This window comes from Ixodes scapularis, unplaced genomic scaffold, assembly GCF_016920785.2.
Source record: "Ixodes scapularis isolate PalLabHiFi unplaced genomic scaffold, ASM1692078v2 PGA_scaffold12__126_contigs__length_90152505, whole genome shotgun sequence".
Taxonomy (NCBI): Eukaryota; Metazoa; Arthropoda; class Arachnida; order Ixodida; family Ixodidae; genus Ixodes; species Ixodes scapularis.
In genome coordinates this window covers 73,345,801-73,364,662 of record NW_024609838.1, presented here as the reverse complement: position 1 = coordinate 73,364,662, position 18,862 = coordinate 73,345,801, and the positions used below count along the sequence as shown (strand labels likewise).

Here is an 18,862-nt window from a genome sequence, read left to right as displayed (position 1 = left end):
GTCCCACTGGGGAGAATCCTATCCCAGGTTGGCGAGGCCGCTGCTTTCGGTGCCACGAAATCGGGCACTATAGGCGCGACTGCACAAGGGAGATCCCGGGAAACGGAGGAGGCCGCCGATAAAGTTATCGGCGGCGAAACAGGCCGACGAGCGGGTCCCCGACACCCCAGCGACCGTGTGCGCGCCGACGGCGTATCGAGTCGGAGCAGCGACAAGCACCGCTGCCCCATTTATTTCCCTGACGGTGGCGGAAAAGGAGTTCGCAGCTCTTCTGGATAGCGGGGCTAGTGCGTCGCTAATTGGAGACGAGGTCCTCAGGCATCCCCAACAGAAGTCCGTTCGGGTGAGGCATGGGGAGACCACTTTCCAGTTGGCTTGTGGGTCGACGACTTCGAGGGGAGCAGTGCGTCTCGTGGTACGTTGGAATCAACGCGCGCAGAGACAGCGGTTTGTCCATTTGGCCGGGCTGACAGTGCCGATCATTCTGGGACGGGACTTCCTGGCCCACACCGGCATCATCATTGACTTGGCAAGTGGCGGGTACCGAGAGGGGGCACATGCACCCCTTTTAAGTTTCCGAGAGCGCTCCATAGGGGCCATGGCGGCAGCGCTGGGAAAAGCGACAGAACAGGAAAGAACCGACCGCGACGACGCCATGCCCATGAGTCAGCCAACTCCGAGCTCCGCCGAGCACTGCGACCGAATGGGCCACCCTTTGGCCAACGCCGATGGACTGTCCCGACCACAGCGAGAGAGGTTGGCGGCTTTGCTGCAGAACTTTGACGAAATGTTCACCGAACAGCCGGGCTGCACTAAGCAGGTGCAACATCGCATCGAAACTCGGGACGCGCGCCCTTGGAAGTCCAATCTGCGTCCTGTGAGCCTGGCGAAGCGAAAAGCGATAGATGCCGCAGTCGATGAGCTCCTGAAGTCGGGAATCATTCGCCGGTCATCAGGACCCTGGGGATTCCCGGTGGTTTTGGTGCCCAAGAAGAACGGAACATCGAGACTCTGCGTCGATTATCGGCGCTTGAACGCGGTGACCGTAAAAGATGCGTATCCATTTCCGAGCATCGAAGAAATCATCTCGAATCTGGGGAAGGCGAAGTATTTCACTACCCTCGACGCAAGCAAAAGCTACCTCCAAGTGGAGATGAGCCCGGGCGACGAAAGCAAAACTGCATTCGTTTGCCACCGAGGCTTGTTCGAGTTCACTCGGATGCCGTTCGGATTAACAGGTGCACCGATGACATTTCAGCGGTTAATCGAAGGGGTGCTCGGAGATGCCAAGTGGCAGCACGCGCTCGCGTACCTGGACGACATCATTGTGTACTCGGAAACTTTCGAGGACCACCTTCGTCACCTCGAGGACATGTTGCGCAAACTACGGATCGCCGGCCTTACACTAAACCCGACTAAAGCCCAAATTGGAGCTTCTGAGATCAGCTTGTTGGGTTTCCGGATCGAGAGAGGAAAAGTTTCCCCCGACGCGGACAAGTTGCGTGCGATCTTGGAGTTCCCAGTCCCTACCGATGTCGGGGGAGTGCGCCGTTTTCTCGGCATGATAGGATACTACCGAGCCTACATCCCGAACTGCGCAGCCATGCAGGCACCCCTCACGCAATTGCTGAGGAAAGCGGCTCCCTGGAGCTGGGAGGCGCCGCAGGAGGAGGCGTTCCTCCAGCTGACCGAGGCCTTGGTGCGTACAGCATCCCTCAAACTGCCAGACCTGAATAGGCCCTTCACGATCCAGACGGACGCCAGCGACCAAGGACTCGGCGCGGTGCTCTTGCAGGAGACAGGGGGAGAGATCCGCCCGGTGGCATTTGCCAGCCGGGCGCTGAACCCGGCAGAGAAGAACTGCACGGTGAGTGAGCGCGAATGCCTCGCCATCATTTTTGCTCTTAAGAAGTTCGATCATTATGTCGAGGGGACGGAATTCACGATCGAGACGGACCATATGGCCCTCGCGTGGCTGTCCCGAATCAAGGAACCCGCCGGAAGACTGGCGCGCTGGGCCTTGACACTGCAGAAGTACGAGTACCGAATTCGGTAACGGAAGGGCGCGACAAATCTGGTGGCCGACGCGCTCTCCCGCGCATCCGTGGATCCCCCACCGCGCGAGGCAGCAGACTACGGAGGCGGGGCCATCCCCCGGGAGACGGGAAATCCCGCCTCGCGCTCCGCTCCCCACTGTGGCGGCGTCGCGCAACTGGCTGAGGCGATTACCTCACTGGGACCGGCGTTCAACCGAACGGAATTGTTCGAAGCACAGCAGAGCGATTCGTTTTGTCGCGCTATCTTCGACCGGCTCAGGCAAGAGATGGATCCAGACCAGACGGGCGAAAAGACGCTCCGGCACTCCGGAATACCGAGAGGGCCAAGTGCCATCGCCCAGGAGTCAGCCATCGAAGCAGGTGAGCTGGAATCTTACCTGATCGATGGGGACGGCGTCCTGCTGCGTTACTTTCCGGAAGAGAGCGATTCAAGTGAGTCGTTCAAGACCGTGATTCCCCGCGATCTCCGAGTGGCAGCGCTGCGTCGCTACCACGATGCGGACGGTCACGGCAGTGCACCGAAGTCGTGGCATAAGCTGCGCCGTTTCGCTACCTGGCCGGGCATGAAGGGGCAGCTGTGCCGTTATGTCCGTAGCTGCGCAGTGTGCCAAGAGCGCAAGCCCAGGGGCGGCAGACCACCCGGCCTGCTCGAGCCCATCGTGAGTACGCGGCCATGGGAGATCGCGGCCTGCGACTTGATGGGACCCCTGCCGCGGTCAAGCGGAGGCTACCAACATGTGTTGGTAGTCACTTGCCACTTCACCGGATTCGTCGAGATGTTTCCAATGCGGAAGGTGACAGCCAAGGGAGTCCTGAGCAGGCTGTCCGAGGTCTGGTGTCGCTACGGGTTCCCCGAGAGACTGGTGAGTGACAACGCCTCGATATTTTGCTCGAAAGTCTTCGCGGCAACCTGCCAGGCCCTCGGGATTAAGCATTGTAAGACTTCTTGTGACCATCCCCAAGCAAATGTGACCAAGCGGCGGAACCCCGACATCAAGCCGCTGCTCGGGGCGTATGCTCGAAAGCAGCGGGACTGGGATCTGCATTTGGATTCGATTTCGTTTGCATTGCGGTCCAACCTCAACCGCAGCACTGGGTTCACGCCTGCGCTTTTGAACTTCTGCAGAGAACTCTCTACGCCGACCGATGCGGTTCTTCACCCGCGACAGAGCGCGGCCAGAGCAGTGCCCTCGCACGAGGATTTCGCGACGCGCACAAGAGAGCGACTGCCGCGGGCGCTGGCCGCCGCCCGCGGAAACAGGGCTCGCGCGCGGGCGGAGCAGAAGAACACCTATGACAAAGCGCACCGCGATGCGCAGTTCGAGGTGGGCGACACCGTTCTGCGGCGAAGTCACGTGCAGAGCGATGCGAGTAAGTTCTCGGCGGCGTTGGCCCCCAAGTGGGTTGGCCCCTTGTCATCGATTCCAAGAAGTCTCGACTGACATACACGCTGAGGGACCAGAATTCTGATCTCGTCCGCGGGACAGTTCACATCGGCGAACTGAAACCCTTTTTCCCCAGAGAAGGGGATGAGCCGGTCAAGCGGCCGCAAAGGGGCATTCGCGGGCGCCAACGATCTCAGGATTTCCTGGGACCACCGCGGCACAGCTACAACAGGCGTAGCCGGAGGCAACCCGATGGGATCGGAACCTCGTAGAGTGCGTGGCTCGGGGAAGGGAAGAAGGGGGGGGGGGGGGGGGGGGGGGAACGATCCGAAATCGGCGTTCCCGGCATTGTGTTTTTGTTTTTCTTTGCGGGTGGGGGAGGGGTGCCTCGGAACCCTCAGTGTTTGTTTTTCTTTCTTGTTTTTGCTTTGAACGTTTTTCTTGTTTTTTTTTTTTGTGCGGCGTTGCTGTTGGTGTTGGGGTACTGCTCCCTCGCTGAACGCGCGCCTTGGACTTTTCCCATCTTGTGCGTCATCGCCCCTGCGGCTGCTGCTTCGAGACGCAACTTGGTGTGCACCGAATGGCCCTCTGGGGGAGGATGAAAGGAGGAGTCGCCGTTTGGACAAACACCAGCCTGGGCTGAACTCCTCGTCTTCGGGCAGCGTATTCCCCGGCCGGAACCAGCTCGGGGAGCCTCGTTGGACGTCCGCGACGCCACACAGGACGCCGGGGTGCAGTTCTCAGTGACATTGGACTTCCAGCCCCACATCGCTCCGGGAGGGCTGTCGCAGCTGGGTCACAACCACAGTCCCTTTCCAGTGCACCACTGCATGGGGGGGCCAGTCTCTTGGTGGCCAGGCACACTGCTCAAGGACCCCGTTGCCCCGGAGGCCGCCGCCAAGCCGAAGTCGACACAGTCTACTGTGAGGTGTGTGGTGGCCGCGCACCCCAGGTCTCGGGCGAACTGATGGACATCAGTGAGGACGACCCGAGGGACCAGCGGTGTGTGTGTGCGTGGGGGGGGGGGGGGGGTTCTCCAGGCCAAACCAAGTGACGGTGTTCCCAGCAACCAAGCCCTACGTCTGAATTCCGGCGTACTTCGATTTTTAGGAGAGGGGAGTATGGCGCACCGTGCATTCACGAGGGCGCCCATCAAACCATTCGGCCAATCTTGGCCGCGACACGATCACATGGTCCTGTTGCCGCGGGGTCGATCGGGAACTCGAATTCAGTTCCCGACGCGCCACTTTCTCTCCTGCCACGGGCGAGGTTTCTCCTCGCCCGTGGCAGGCGAGGAGAAACCTCCTCGCCCATCGATAGATAGATACTCGGTGGGGCAGGGGGCGAGAGGCCTCTAAGAACTTCGGACGAGACCGAGACGCAGGCACTGGCAGGCAAGTGGGTGGCGACCCGATCTAGGATATCGCGGGACGCGAGGCCTAAGGGCCTTCTTTGTGTTTAGCGTTGGGCTTAACTTGCGTTTGTAAATATTTGTGTAATGTCGCGTGTATTTGTAGTTTAGATTAAGTGTTTTGTACAGTTGTGTTTTATTGTACGAATAAACGGGGAGCGGAATCCCGCCCCCGGGAAAGAACCAGGCTGGACTCGGTTTGTTGACGGACCACGTGGGAAATGGCAAATCGGCGGCGGTACGCGATTTCCTACAATACAGAGATAAAGTTGTTTTAAAGTATCTCTAAGATACTACCAAGATACATTGCATCGCGATACAGCCATACCCGTAGACTTTGGGGCACGTGCCCCCCATGGTGAGATCCGGGGGGGGGGGGGGAGAGGGGGGCAGAGCCCCCCCCCCCCCCTCCCCGGGTTCGGGCCATGATCCTTACCGCGACGCTGTTTAGGTGCCAGGTAACGAGCTTCTAGTAGTGGCATGTAAACAAAATAAAGCCCACGTTGCCTTTATTGACAAAATACATGGGAAATAGAATCCCAGCATGCTTTCGTTAGCTTCAATGGCGAGTTCTGGAGAAAAATAACGCTCAGCACCCCCCCCCCCCCCCCCCCGGAGAACTGCTCAGCCGGCCTCCCCCCGGGAAATGTAGAGTCTACGCCGCTGGATACAGCCCAGCATTAATTCTATAGCACGAAGACCACCCTCAAGGCCAGAACTGAAGGGCAAAGTTATCGGGGGATTTCGAACTGACGCATTGGTTATCGCAATCTGTCCTCAGAAATGGCTAGCAGCAGCTGACCAGATTGGACGTCTACTTCTCAAAATATACACGCCGGGAATCTCAACAATGTGCAACCGCCTCTTCAAAATGCCGATAAACGCTCCTCCATTTCAATCTAATAGACGTCTAACAATGTAATTACTTTACAAACAGACAGGAAGCAAGTTCGTATCGTAGCTCACTTCCAAGTGACCGAATTTATTATTCTGACATGCGGTACCCGGGTGGTTCGAGTTACTATTACTGGCCATTATTATATTCAGCTAAATGTAGAAAGGAACACTTGAGATAAATTTATGTTTCGCTGCTTTGAAATGGAGGAGCGTTTATCGGCATCCCCTAAAATGCTGTGACCGCCTTGATTCTGCTTCCAGCGAAATGCAGCATCATAATCACCGCAAAGAGCTTCCACTAGCGCTACCACACGGAAACAACAAACCGATTTTGCCCCTTCCCTTCCTCTGGCGAGTGCACCCCTTCGGCTGCATAGCAAAGCTTATATAGGAAGCTCATCTGCAATAGTCCTGTAAAGACAGCAAGTCAAGCCTTTCCGTTTCAGTTGAGTACCGGTTTCAAGGGACCTTCGGGAACGATGGAAGGGGCTAAGGTAAACTCATGCAGGCAGCGAGACAACCTTTTTAGCGCGAATGCTTCGGCCTCTTGCGTAAATATCAGAAGAAAATGAGTCATGGCGAATCAACTCGCAGAGATTTAAATCATGGTTTGTTGAATTTTCTGAGTCATCCGAAACTCCATTAAAACACCCCGGGTGTGTAAAATAACGGTAGAGGATAAACCAACAGAAGAACAAATAAAACAATCCACTGTTTTATTTAAAGTGAAGCTACGATCATTACTCAATCTGTACTAAATTTTGTCATTATTGTCCAGCCAACTTTCCCAGTCTTCAACTTTTTGTCATCGCTCACCCAGAGAAGCCCGGCTTGAGGCGTCCAGACGACTGTCAGCCCTGAATTACGCGATGGAATCGCTACCAAGTCATCTCAGAACTCAGCAAGCAAGACAACGTTGCTCAGATACATACTCTCCTCTACGTCATCAGACGCAAAGCGGAGGAAGTTCTATACTGTCTCAAGTTCAGTGGCGAACATTTATTTATTTATTTATTTCTCTATTCAGGTTACCTCGCAGCGCCTAACTAAGGCATTATTGCGGGGGAGAGATGCACATACATGAGCAAATGTACAAAAACACAGGGCACGGAAATATCAGCGCGCAAAACAGATTTGTAGTATTTACATGGTACTCAGTTGAGCAGTGGCATGGGCATGAGTACGCACAAATCAGCTGAGGAAGTCCGCATTTAAGATGTTTTCGAAGAAAAAAGTTGTAGGTGTGATGTTGGTTATATCTTCCGGTAGAAAGTTCCAGTCGGTTGTTGTGGAGAGAAAAGAACTTTTAAATACATCCGTCCTACAGTGGTACTCTCTTTTTTTGAGTGATCTCTTCTTCCTGGTGTGAAGTGAAGAGGCAGCATGTAGTTAGCTTTATTTATACCGAGGTACTTATGATATATGCTATGATTCAACTTTAAGCGCATACACTTCCTTCTGTGGGCCAATAAGACTAAATGCAGTTCTCTCTCTAGCTGACTAATACTCGAACTAAAATTGTAATTACTTGCTATAAACCTAGCTGCTCTATTTTGTACTTTCTCCAGTTGGTTCACATGGTAGGCCTGGCTGGGTTCCCAAGAAACACTTGCGTATTCTAAGATAGGTCTAATATATGTAACATATAATGTGCTTTTATTGTTCATAGGGCAATCTCTGAAGTTTTTTTTAATAAAGTTAAGCATCCGAGTTGCTTTTGCGGTTATGTAGTCCACGTGTTTTATCCAGGAAAGGTTTTTGAAAAATATACACCAAGGTATTTTACATCTGATACTGGTCGCCAAAGAATTTCCGCGTATGTCATATGTAAATAAGATAGGCTTGCGCTTACGCGTAAAACGTACGTGATTACATTTATATATGTTTAAATTCATGCCCCATGTGTCGCACCAGGCTGAGATACGGCGGATATCATCCTATAGTGCCAGATAGTCGGCAATTTCCTGAACTTCAGAATAGACTACACAGTCATCCGCATAGAGCCTTATCTTTGATTTCAGTGACTGGGTAATATAATTGAAAAAAATAAAAAAATAAAAGCGGTCCCAATACTGACCCTTGTAGGACTCCGGATGTGAGTGGTACGTGGGCAGAGTGCTTGCCTTCGATTAAAACGGATTGTTTTCTCTGGTGTAGATAGTCAGTCAGCCACGCGATAAGTTAGTCGATAAGTTTAATGTTAAAAGTTTATGGATGATAAGGACATGAGGCGCTGTATCAAACGCTTTCTGAAAATCAAGAAATATGCAATCTAATTGAAGTCTGTTGTCAAATGAATATGCAAGATCGTGATAAAACTCAATCAGCTGCGTTTCACAAGAAAATCCTTTTCTAAAGCCGTGTTGTCAGGGAGTGAGATAGTTATTTTTGTTTAGATGACTGAAAATATTGCTGTAGATTATATGTTCCATTAGTTTAGAACTGGTGCACAGAAGAGAAATGGGTGTGTAATTTTTAACCACACTTTTTGGTCCATCCTTATGTACCGGAACAACATTTGCCGTTTTCCTCTCGCTCGGGAGCTTTCCACTGGAAAGGGACTTTTTTGGAAACGATTTTTAAATATGATGAGATTATCCCGGAACATTCAGTTAGAAATCGATTGGGTATACCATCGGGCCCGCCTGCTTTGTCTGTTTTAGTCCATTTACCATTATTAAGATACCGGTGTAAGAAATTTCAATTTGATCCATACCATTCGGGGAGAAATCATAAGAGAGCGGATACTCATTAGAAACTGCGGGCGAAAACACCGATTGAAAGTAATTATTAAAGAGATTAGCTTTCTCTTTACCTCCTGTAACAACTTTACCACTGTCACTAACCGGGGGAATTCCGAGTGCTACTTTGTTTTTTGACTTTACATATTTCCAAAACTTCTTTGGGTTACTTCTCAGTTTATCATTTAAAGACGCATGAAATCTGGGTTGGCATTCAGCCGACATGGATCTGAATAGTTTACTTACAATGTTTAACTCTGAAAGAGAAGAGTTATCGTTGTTTTTGCGGCATCTCAAATATGCTCTCCTTTTTCTTTTGTGCGAGGGGCGTAGTTCATCGGTCATCCACTGTTTGTTTTCTGCACCGCCTGGAGCTTAGTACCATGGAGGGGATGAATGCAGCAACTGAAGAATTTAATTTATTCCTAAAGAGATTCTACAGAGTTTCAACATCTAGTAGGTGGGAAAGCTCTCTAAACTTGGGGAATTATAGTCACAAAGATTACTTGAGATGCCATGGCAGTTACCGCGATTGTAGAAGAAAACTCTTCTAGGTAGATTTTACCCACAGGTTTCGGACGCGCTGGTTATGCCCCCAATTATTATTTCATGGTCGCTAACACCAGGAATATTGGACAGAGACGTTATGAGGCCCCTCGTACAACTAAAAAGAAGATCCAACGCACTCGCCCACGTTTTGCCTTGCCTCGTCGGGAATGAGACATGCTGATAAAGCTCAAAGCTGGAAATAAAATTAAGGAAAGTCCTGTAAGTGGAAGTATTCGACGTTATGGTTTGACCGTTTGCCCACTCAACATCAGGGAAATTAAAATCATCAGACAGCACAAGGTCTTCATAGTTTATAGATGACAGTGTGTCAAAAAGGGGAAGCATTGTAGTTTCGTTTGAACCAGGAGGCCTATGAAAAGCGCCCACATTTTTTTTACGCGCCCTTCAGTGTTATCGAAGTAGTAGGGCTTCTCATCAATAATAATCTTATCAAAACGTAATCTAAAAGGCTTTTGCTGGGATTTAGAAAAGTCTACCCGCTGCTTGCGCTCGTACCTAACTTTGTCTCAAAAATCTTCGCCGACAGAGAAGTTAGTATTTTTTAATTTGAATCCACGGGACAGGACACGTTGTTTAATCTTAAAAGATTGGAAGTTCACAATTATCGGCTTTGTTTGTTCTGGATTAGGGCGGCCAAGCCTGTGGGCACGTTCGACGTCACTCGCTGCCACAATCACCTCAAGTTTGTCTTCACTGAACTGAAGTACTTTTGATTCTGATTGGGACCATGTTTCGTTAGGTTCATCTATAATGCCATACAAAAGTAGATTATTTTTTCTCGACCTGTTTCCAGGTCCCCTTGTTTAGAGCAGACCGAGGCAAGCCGAGCGGATAGGCTAATTGACTGTGCGGCGACATCCTGCATTTCATCCTTAAAACTTTTTAGCAAGGCTATATCCGTTTCCATTGCATTGAACTTCAGGTTTAGTGCTTCTATCTTTTTATCCAGAAGAACTTGGTTTTTAAGAAGCGTTTCTTGTACCTTATCCAATTCTGGTAATAAATCAATAGCTTTCAGCAATTTTTGAATTTTATCGTCGATGAGGGGTCCAGGGCTAAATTCAACGTCACCAGAGATTAGCAACATAAACTCGAGAACCGTAGCACAAGGATTCGATAGCACATTACGGCACCAAAAACGCAAGTTTTCAAGGAGACTGGGGAACGATGCCGGCTGGCGTTTCCGCGAGTAACGACCAACTTCCTAATAAACAGGAGTAACCTGAAGTAGAAGGAGTTGTAAGCGTACTGCGCACGTCATGCCGGCACCGAACCCCGTCCGAAGTGTGCGTGATACGTCCTTTTGTAGGCTGTGGTCATACAATGTACCGCTCCGTTGCCAGACGCGCCAGGCATCTTGCAGAAAAACCGCTGATGTTCGGTGTTGCGATGAAAACCGGTGGCTTTCCTTCGATCCGCGCGGTTCCGAGGTTTGACGATGATACGTTGGTTCATCGGCCCTCGCAGCAGCAGTGATCTGAAGTAGAAGAAGGCCTAAGCGTACTGCGCACGTCATGCCGGCACCGAACATAAGCTCGACAAAGACTGCGGGAAAGATGCCTTTGAAAAGCATAGACGTAGACCGCGAGGAAACATCACAGGCGAACGCGCTACGGTCAAACGCAGAAAGCAAGAGACTCACGAGACACTCAAGAGTATTGTTACCGACATTTTCAAGCTGGATGGGAGTTTTAAATATGGCGCTTTGAAAGACGAGCTCATCCGGGACCGACTCGTGGTAAATCTCCTTGAAATGGCTCTCGGCGAGAAGTTGCCACTCGGCTCTGCCTGGAGATCGCGTTGACTTCCGCGCGAAACTCGGAAGCCGTCAAGCAACAAAACAACAAAATGCTAGGTACGCAATGTTAGCGCGGCTCCGCCGTCGACGAACTGAGCTCCGCACACAAAAACAAAGACGGGAGCAAGAAAACAAAGCCGGTGGATCGTCCGCAAAAAGGCCATGCTGGTATCCGCCAGCCGCGCAAATGGTGTGGCAGTGCTTCGGTTTACACCAGGATCTCAGATGCCATGGAGGAGCAAATTTTTTAGAACAGGATAGGGCAAGGAAATAACATCTCTAGCAAAAAGAGCCGGTCGTCAAATGTCATAAACGTACTATATAATAGACCAAGATAGGCTAAGGTGATAACATCTGTAGCAAGAAGGGGCATTCGCCAAGAGCCGTGAACGTGTTATATTGAAGAACAGGATAGGTTAAGGTAATAACATCACTAGCGAGAAAGGGCGGTCGTCAAATGACATAAACGTGCACATATTGCAGAACAATTTAGGCTAAGATTATAATATATCTAGCCTAAATGCCATAAACATGCTGTATTGTAGAACAAGGTAGTCCAAGGTCATAACATCTCTAGCGGGAAGGGATGTTTGTGAATTGTCATAAACATGCACATATTGTAGAAGAATATAGCCTAAGATCAAACAATTTCTAGCGAGAAGGGGCGCTTGTCACATGCCATAAGCGTGCTATATCGAAGAACAATATTGACTAACGTTATAATATCCCTAGCGGGAAGTGGTGGTTGCCAAGTGCAATGAGCGTGGTATTTTCTAGAGTAGGCAAGATCAAGGTCATTTCATCTGTAGCGAGAAGGGGAGGCCGTCAAATGCCATAAACTTCCTAAGTTGTAGAACAAAATAGTATAAGTTAACAACGTCTCTTGCGAGAAGGGGCGGCCGTCAATAGCCAAGAACGTCCTAAATTGAAGAAAAGGCTAGGCCAATGTCATAACACCTCTAGCAGGAAAGGGTAGTCGTCAAACGCCAGAAACGTGATATTTTGGGTAGTACAGAATATGCCACTAATATGACACTTCTAGCGAGGTCTGGTTGTCAAATGCCATGAGCGTGCTGTTTTTTAGGACAAGATAGGCAAAGGCAGTAACATCTCAAGCGACAAGGGGCGGTCGCCATTTACCATGAACGTGCTATTTTGTTATAATGTGATAGGCTAATGTAAAAATAACTTTACCGAGAAGAGGTAGTGGTAAAACGACATGACGGTGATATTTTGTAGAACTGGATAGGCCAAGGTGATATCACGTCTAGCAAAAATGGGCGGTCGCTAGATGCCATGAACGTGTCATTTTGTAAAACACGATACGCCAAGTTTGTAACATCTCAAGCGAGAAAGGGCCGTCGTCAAATGCCATAAACGTGCTCTATTGTATAACAAAAATAAGCTAAGGTCATAACATTTCTAGCGAGAGGGGTGGTCGCAAATGCAATGAAGGTGCGATTATGTAGAACAGGGTAAGCCAATGTAATATCATCTCTATCGAGAAGGAGTGTTCGCCAGATGCCATGAACGTACTATTTTGTAAAACAGGATAGGCCAAAGTCATAACATCTCTAGCGAGAAGGGGCGGCCGTCCACTGCAATAAAAATGCTATGTTGCAGAACAAGTCAGAAGAAGGCTATAAAATCTCTAGCCAGAAAGGCCGTTCGTCAAACGTAAAGATCGTCTATTATTGCAGAACAGTTTAGGCCAACTTTATAACACCTCTAGTGCAAAAGGTTATTGTTTCAAATGCCAGAAACGCGATATTTTGTAATACGGGATATGCCAAGGATATAACATTTCTAGCGAGAAGGTGGGGTCTTCGAATGCCATGAACGTGCTGTTTTGTCAAACAGGATAGGCCAAGGCAGTAACATCTAAAGCGAAAAGAGGCGGTCGCCAGATGCTGTGAACATGCTATTTTGTTAGAATAAGATAGGCCAAGGTCATTACATCTTTATCGAGAAGGAGCGGTTCTCAAATGTCATGAATGTGCAATATAGTGGAACAGGAGAGGAAAGGGTGGTAACATCCCTTGCGAGTAGGGGCCATCACCAGATGCCATGAACGGCTATTGCAACGAACGTGCTATTTAATAGGTCAAATTAGGCCAAGGTGATACCATCACTAGCGAATGGGGCGGTCGGCAGATGCCACGGACGTGTTATTTTGTGGAACAGACCATGCCATGTTCATAGCATCTCAAACGAGAATGGGTGCTCGTCAAATGCCATAAACGTCACGCCATATTGAAGAACAAGATAGGCTAAGGTTATAATCTCTTTAACGAGAAGGGTCGGTCATCAAATGCCAAGAATGAGCTATTTTGCGGAACAGGATAGGCCAAGGTCACAACAACTCTATCGAGAAGGGGAAGTCTTCAAAAGCCATGAACGAGCTATTTTGTAGAACAGGAAAGGCCAAGGTCATAACAGGGCGGTCGTCTAATGTCATACACCTGCTGTACTGTATAACAAAATCGTCTAAAGTTATTACATTTCTTACGAAAAGTTGAGGTCTTCGAATGCCATAAACGTGCAAATCTTGTAGAACAAGATAGGCTAAAGTCATAACATCTCTAGCGAGAACTGGCGGTCGCTAAAGGATATAAACGTGATATTGTGTAGAACCAGCTAGGAAGGCTAAGGTCGTAACGTTTCAAGCAAAAAGGAATCGTTGACAAAGGCCGTGAACGTGCTATTTTGTACAACAGGATTGGCCAAGGTCATGTCATCTCTAGAGAGAAAAGGCGGTCGTCAGATGCCATGAACGTACTAATTTGTAGAACAGGACCGGTCAAGGTCATTCAATCTCTAGCGACTAGGGGTGGTCGTCAAATGCCAGAACCGTGCTATACTGCAGAACTAGGTAACCAAAGGCTATAACATTTTTAGCGATTAGGGGCGGTCGTCAAATTCCAAGAACGTGCTTTATTGTAGAAAATGCTCGGCCAAGGTGGTGACACCTCTAAAGAAACGGAGCGGTCATTAAGTGCCATAAATGGGATATTTTGTAATACAGGATAGGCCAAGGTTATAACATCTCTAACGAGAAGGGGCGGTTGTTAAATGCAATGAACGTTCTATTTTGTAAAAGAATGAAGTCCAACGTCTTTAAATTTCTAGCGAGAAGGGGTGGTCATCAAATGCAATGAACGTGCTATTTTGTAGAACAGGAGAGATCAAAGTCAAGATACCTCTAGCGAGAACGGGCGGTCTTCAAAAGCAATGAACCTGTTAATAATGCGATTTGGGCTAGTTGGTACTTATGCATGGTGGTAAATACGCCAAACTGTATTTGGAGAAACCCCGGAAAGCCATTGAAAGCCATTTCAGACCTGCTAAGGAAGTTTCGATGCCTAGGATTAAAACGCACACAAACTCACTGTGCCAAAGGTATCAGTTGACTAGCTTGGCTAAAAGAGTTCGAGCTTCAAGAGAGCTTAATTCATCGGTGTTCTTCACGGCAAAAACTCACAAGACTGCGTACCCTTTAGGGCGATCATACCTAAAAAGGACTCTTGCTACCGTGAGGCAGGACACTTCCTCTGCAGACACATTTCGGGGTTGAATTTGCGGGATCCTTTACTTCTAAACAGGTTTGAATAAATAATTGAATTTTTACACAGTGAAGACTTGAGGGGGGTTAAATGATTTTCGATAGATGTGGAAGATTTATTTTATTTTGTGCCACATAACCGACTGCTGGTGGCCGTGAAAACATGCCTCGAGGAGAACATGAAGCTGCCATTCCGTAGTTCTACTAGAATAATTGTTGAAGTCTTTTTAGAGTTGCTAACACACTACCTCCAGGACACCTTGGTTTCTTATGAAGGTTAGTTTGTGCAAAAGGATGCGTTAGCATTGGATCGAGGGTGACACCGGTACTGTGTAATCTTTTCTTAATTCCTGTGATAAGGCAATCGAAAAGTCTGGCGTTTCCTACCTGTCTTATTAATGCACAAGAAACGAAATGTATCCAATCGGAGGTGTTTCTGGAAACACACGCCGCCGCGTGGAACGCGGTACGACGTGAAGTGCCCCTGTTGTATATTCAATAACGTGGCTCTTGATTCTCGCAGATGATGATGATACCGTGTCTCTAAAGCTCATAAACAAAGAATACTACTACATGTACACGGGGCGAGACAAACAGTGGGAGGATTTCTGGAGCACAAACGAGCACGTACCACGTGACACTAAACGTCGTACCGCGTTCCACGCGGCGGCATGTGTTTCCAGAAACACCTCCGATTGGATAAATTTCGTTTCTTGTGCATTAATAAGACAGGTAGGAAACGCCAGAAAGCCAAGGTGGAGTGGTGTAGTGGTTAGCACAACCGACCGGACATTGGGAGGCCCAGAGTTCAAATCCTGGCTCCGCCAATTTTGGCTTTCGGCGGGTTCCTGAAAACTTGGATTCTTTAATTCATTGGATTAAGTACGGTTCATTCATCTGCACATATTCGTTCATATCCTCCTCGGAGACCACGTACGATGACGTGAAGTGCCCGTGTTGTATATTCAATAACGTGGCTCTTGATTCTCGCAGATGATGATGATACCGTGTCTCTAAAGCTCATAAACAAAGAATACTACTACATGTACACGGGGCGAGACAAACAGTGGGAGGATTTCTGGAGCACAACCGAGCACGTACCACGTGACACTAAACGTCGTACCGCGTTCCACGCGGCGGCGTGTGTTTCCAGAAACACCTCCGATTGGATACATTTCGTTTCTTGTGCATTAATAAGACAGGTAGGAAACGCCAGAAAGCCAAGGTGGAGTGGTGTAGTGGTTAGCACACCCGACCGGACATTGGGAGGCCCAGAGTTCAAATCCTGGCTCCGCCAATTTTTGGCTTTCGGCGGGTTCCTGAAAACTTGGATTCTTTGATTCATTGGATTAAGTACGGTTCATTCATCTGCACATATTCGTTCATATCCTCCTCGGAGACCACGTACGATGACGTGAAGTGCCCGTGTTGTATATTCAATAACGTGGCTCTTGATTCTCGCAGATGATGATGATACCGTGTCTCTAAAGCTCATAAACAAAGAATACTACTACATGTACACGGGGCGAGACAAACAGTGGGAGGATTTCTGGAGCACAAACGAGCACGTACCACGTGACACTAAACGTCGTACCGCGTTCCACGCGGCGGCGTGTGTTTCCAGAAACACCTCCGATTGGATACATTTCGTTTCTTGTGCATTAATAAGACAGGTAGGAAACGCCAGAAAGCCAAGGTGGAGTGGTGTAGTGGTTAGCACACCCGACCGGACATTGGGAGGCCCAGAGTTCAAATCCTGGCTCCGCCAATTTTTGGCTTTCGGCGGGTTCCTGAAAACTTGGATTCTTTAATTCATTGGATTAAGTACGGTTCATTCATCTGCACATATTCGTTCATATCCTCCTCGGAGACCACGTACGATGACGTGAAGTGCCCGTGTTGTATATTCAATAATGTGGCTCTTGATTCTCGCAGATGATGATGATACCGTGTCTCTAAAGCTCATAAACAAAGAATACTAGTACATGTACACGGGGCGAGACAAACAGTGGGAGGATTTCTCGAGCACAAACGAGCACGTACCACGTGACACTAAACGTCGTACCGCGTTCCACGCGGCGGCGTGTGTTTCCAGAAACACCTCCGATTGGATACATTTCGTTTCTTGTGCATTAATAAGACAGGTAGGAAACGCCAGAAAGCCAAGGTGGGAGTGGTGTAGTGGTTAGCACACCCGACCGGACATTGGGAGGCCCAGAGTTCAAATCCTGGCTCCGCCAATTTTTGGCTTTCGGCGGGTTCCTGAAAACTTGGATTCTTTAATTCATTGGATTAAGTACGGTTCATTCATCTGCACTTATTCGTTCATATACATACATATATATATACACACATACACATATACATACACACGCACACATACACACATATATATAAGGCACATAGCATATTTAGGTACATGACAGGACTAAAAATAATAATCGTACTACCTCAAGGATAACTGAAACATACAGAACACACGGCCCCACAATACAAGCGAAATTTTAATGCAGGAAAAAATTTCTAATTGTACTAAGATTCAGTCTCTCGATATTTGTCAAATTATGCTTCTGAAGTTTATTTCGAATAAATGGAAGATTATACCTTATCATTCGGAAACCGTAGTTTCTACGTTTTGTTGGTATTTTCCCCTCACGAGCGTCATATACCCAGATATTTTGTGTTAGGTTTGAAATATGTCTAAGGAAAGGCTCGTTAGAACAGAGGGCTGATCTGTATCGTGTTAGTAGAGTATACTCATATAGGTTAGGGACAGTTATGAGACGTAGCTCTTTAAATAATGGAGGTGTATGTGTATCGAAAGGAACATTGAGTATTGTGCGAACGGCCTTTTTTTCAAGGTGTAATTTTTTAGCATCTGACATAGATATGGTGCACCACACTAAATTACAGTAGTTCAGATTAGGTAAAAAAAGGGCCCTGTATATAAACATTTTTATGTAACGAGGCAATCAATTTTTGAATTGCCATAATTTCCCAAGCACTCTTGATAATTTTTTAACAACATTATTAACATGATAATCCCAAGACATGTGTTCATTAAAATACACTCCGAGCGTTTTGACGTTCGGCACCATTTCTATGACAGAGGGGCCCAAGATTATATTAAAAAAAAAAAAAACATCTCTATTCTTGGGATTAAAAAGAACAGCCTTGCTTTTGCTCGTGTTGATTATTAGTGAGTTAAATTCACTCCAATCATACAGCTTCTATAGTGAGGCATTCCTTTCTTTAACAAGGTCTTCTATCTCTGTACCTGAAAAAAAAATAGACTGGTATCATCGGCATAAATGATGAAGGATGGGGCTTTGCTGATATTAACAATATCGTTTATGTATAGATTAAATAACAAAGGACCTAAAATGCTATGTTGCGGTACTCCAGCTCTAATCGGTGGGACAGAAGAACTCTCCATTTTTTACGACACATTGCTGGTGAAATTTAAAGTACGATTGTAAAAGATTTAAAGGTACACCGCGAATTCCATAGCATTGGAGCTTTTTTATTAGGGTAGTATGGTCAATACGGTCGAACGCCTTCGAAAAATCAATGAAGACGCCTAAAGTTAACTTTTTTTCTTCAAACGACTTTAAAATTAGCTCCTTCTGCTCTATCTAGCAAGGCGAACTCCGTTGATCGACTTCTGCGGAAGCCGTGCTGTGAGTCAGAAATTAATGAAAATTTAGTACAGAAACTTGTCACTCTATTGTGAATAATTTTTTAAGACATTTCAAATCAAATCAAATCAAAATGCGAGAAACATAGGTAGCGGAAAGTTCCGTAACGTTCCATGATCTGGTTTTCACATAGCGGTCGTCTTCATAATTTAAGAAGTTCGGCTCGAGAACTCAAACGAAGTTAGCACAGTAACTATAAATTCTCCGAGATCTCCGGTCTCATGTATTTTTTAAACAAAAGCGCACTTTCCTCCCAACCTTTTCTTGGGGACCGGAAATGGCTCATCAAAAAAAATTTCCCACTACAACATACCCACTTCGCACGTCAGCATAAGTGACCAATTATTGAGCCTGTTTTATTGCAAAACGGTAAGTTGGGTTGGTTGTTTCTTCATCTCGGACTAAACGCAAAAAAAAGGAAGAAAGGAAAACAAGTACAAACATAGGTATAAAAAACACGCCTAGTGTTGTCCATCCCTTTCTTTGCCCTTGCTTGTTTTGGCGTTCACTCCGAGCTCTGTTTGGTGTTTCTTGTCTTCAATTTTGTAGAGTTGTTTGCTATTTAATTAAAACTTCTTGATTTCATTGTACAACTGATCGAATAAGAAATCGATACAAAGGCCGATGAATATTTTAGAACCTGTACTAGTTGCCATATTGTGGCGCGTCCAATCTGCATTTAAAATCACTCAGCGGATTTTACAATCTGTCCAAAATTGAAGTCTAGCATCGGGAAGAAAAGA

At 47.6% G+C, this 18,862-nt stretch overlaps 1 pseudogene; it reads right to left on the bottom strand.

The window, feature by feature from the left end:
- Nucleotides 1-9,351: 9,351 nt before the first annotated feature.
- On the bottom strand, nt 9,352-10,577 carry LOC115330429 (annotated as a pseudogene).
- Nucleotides 10,578-18,862: the final 8,285 nt, after the last annotated feature.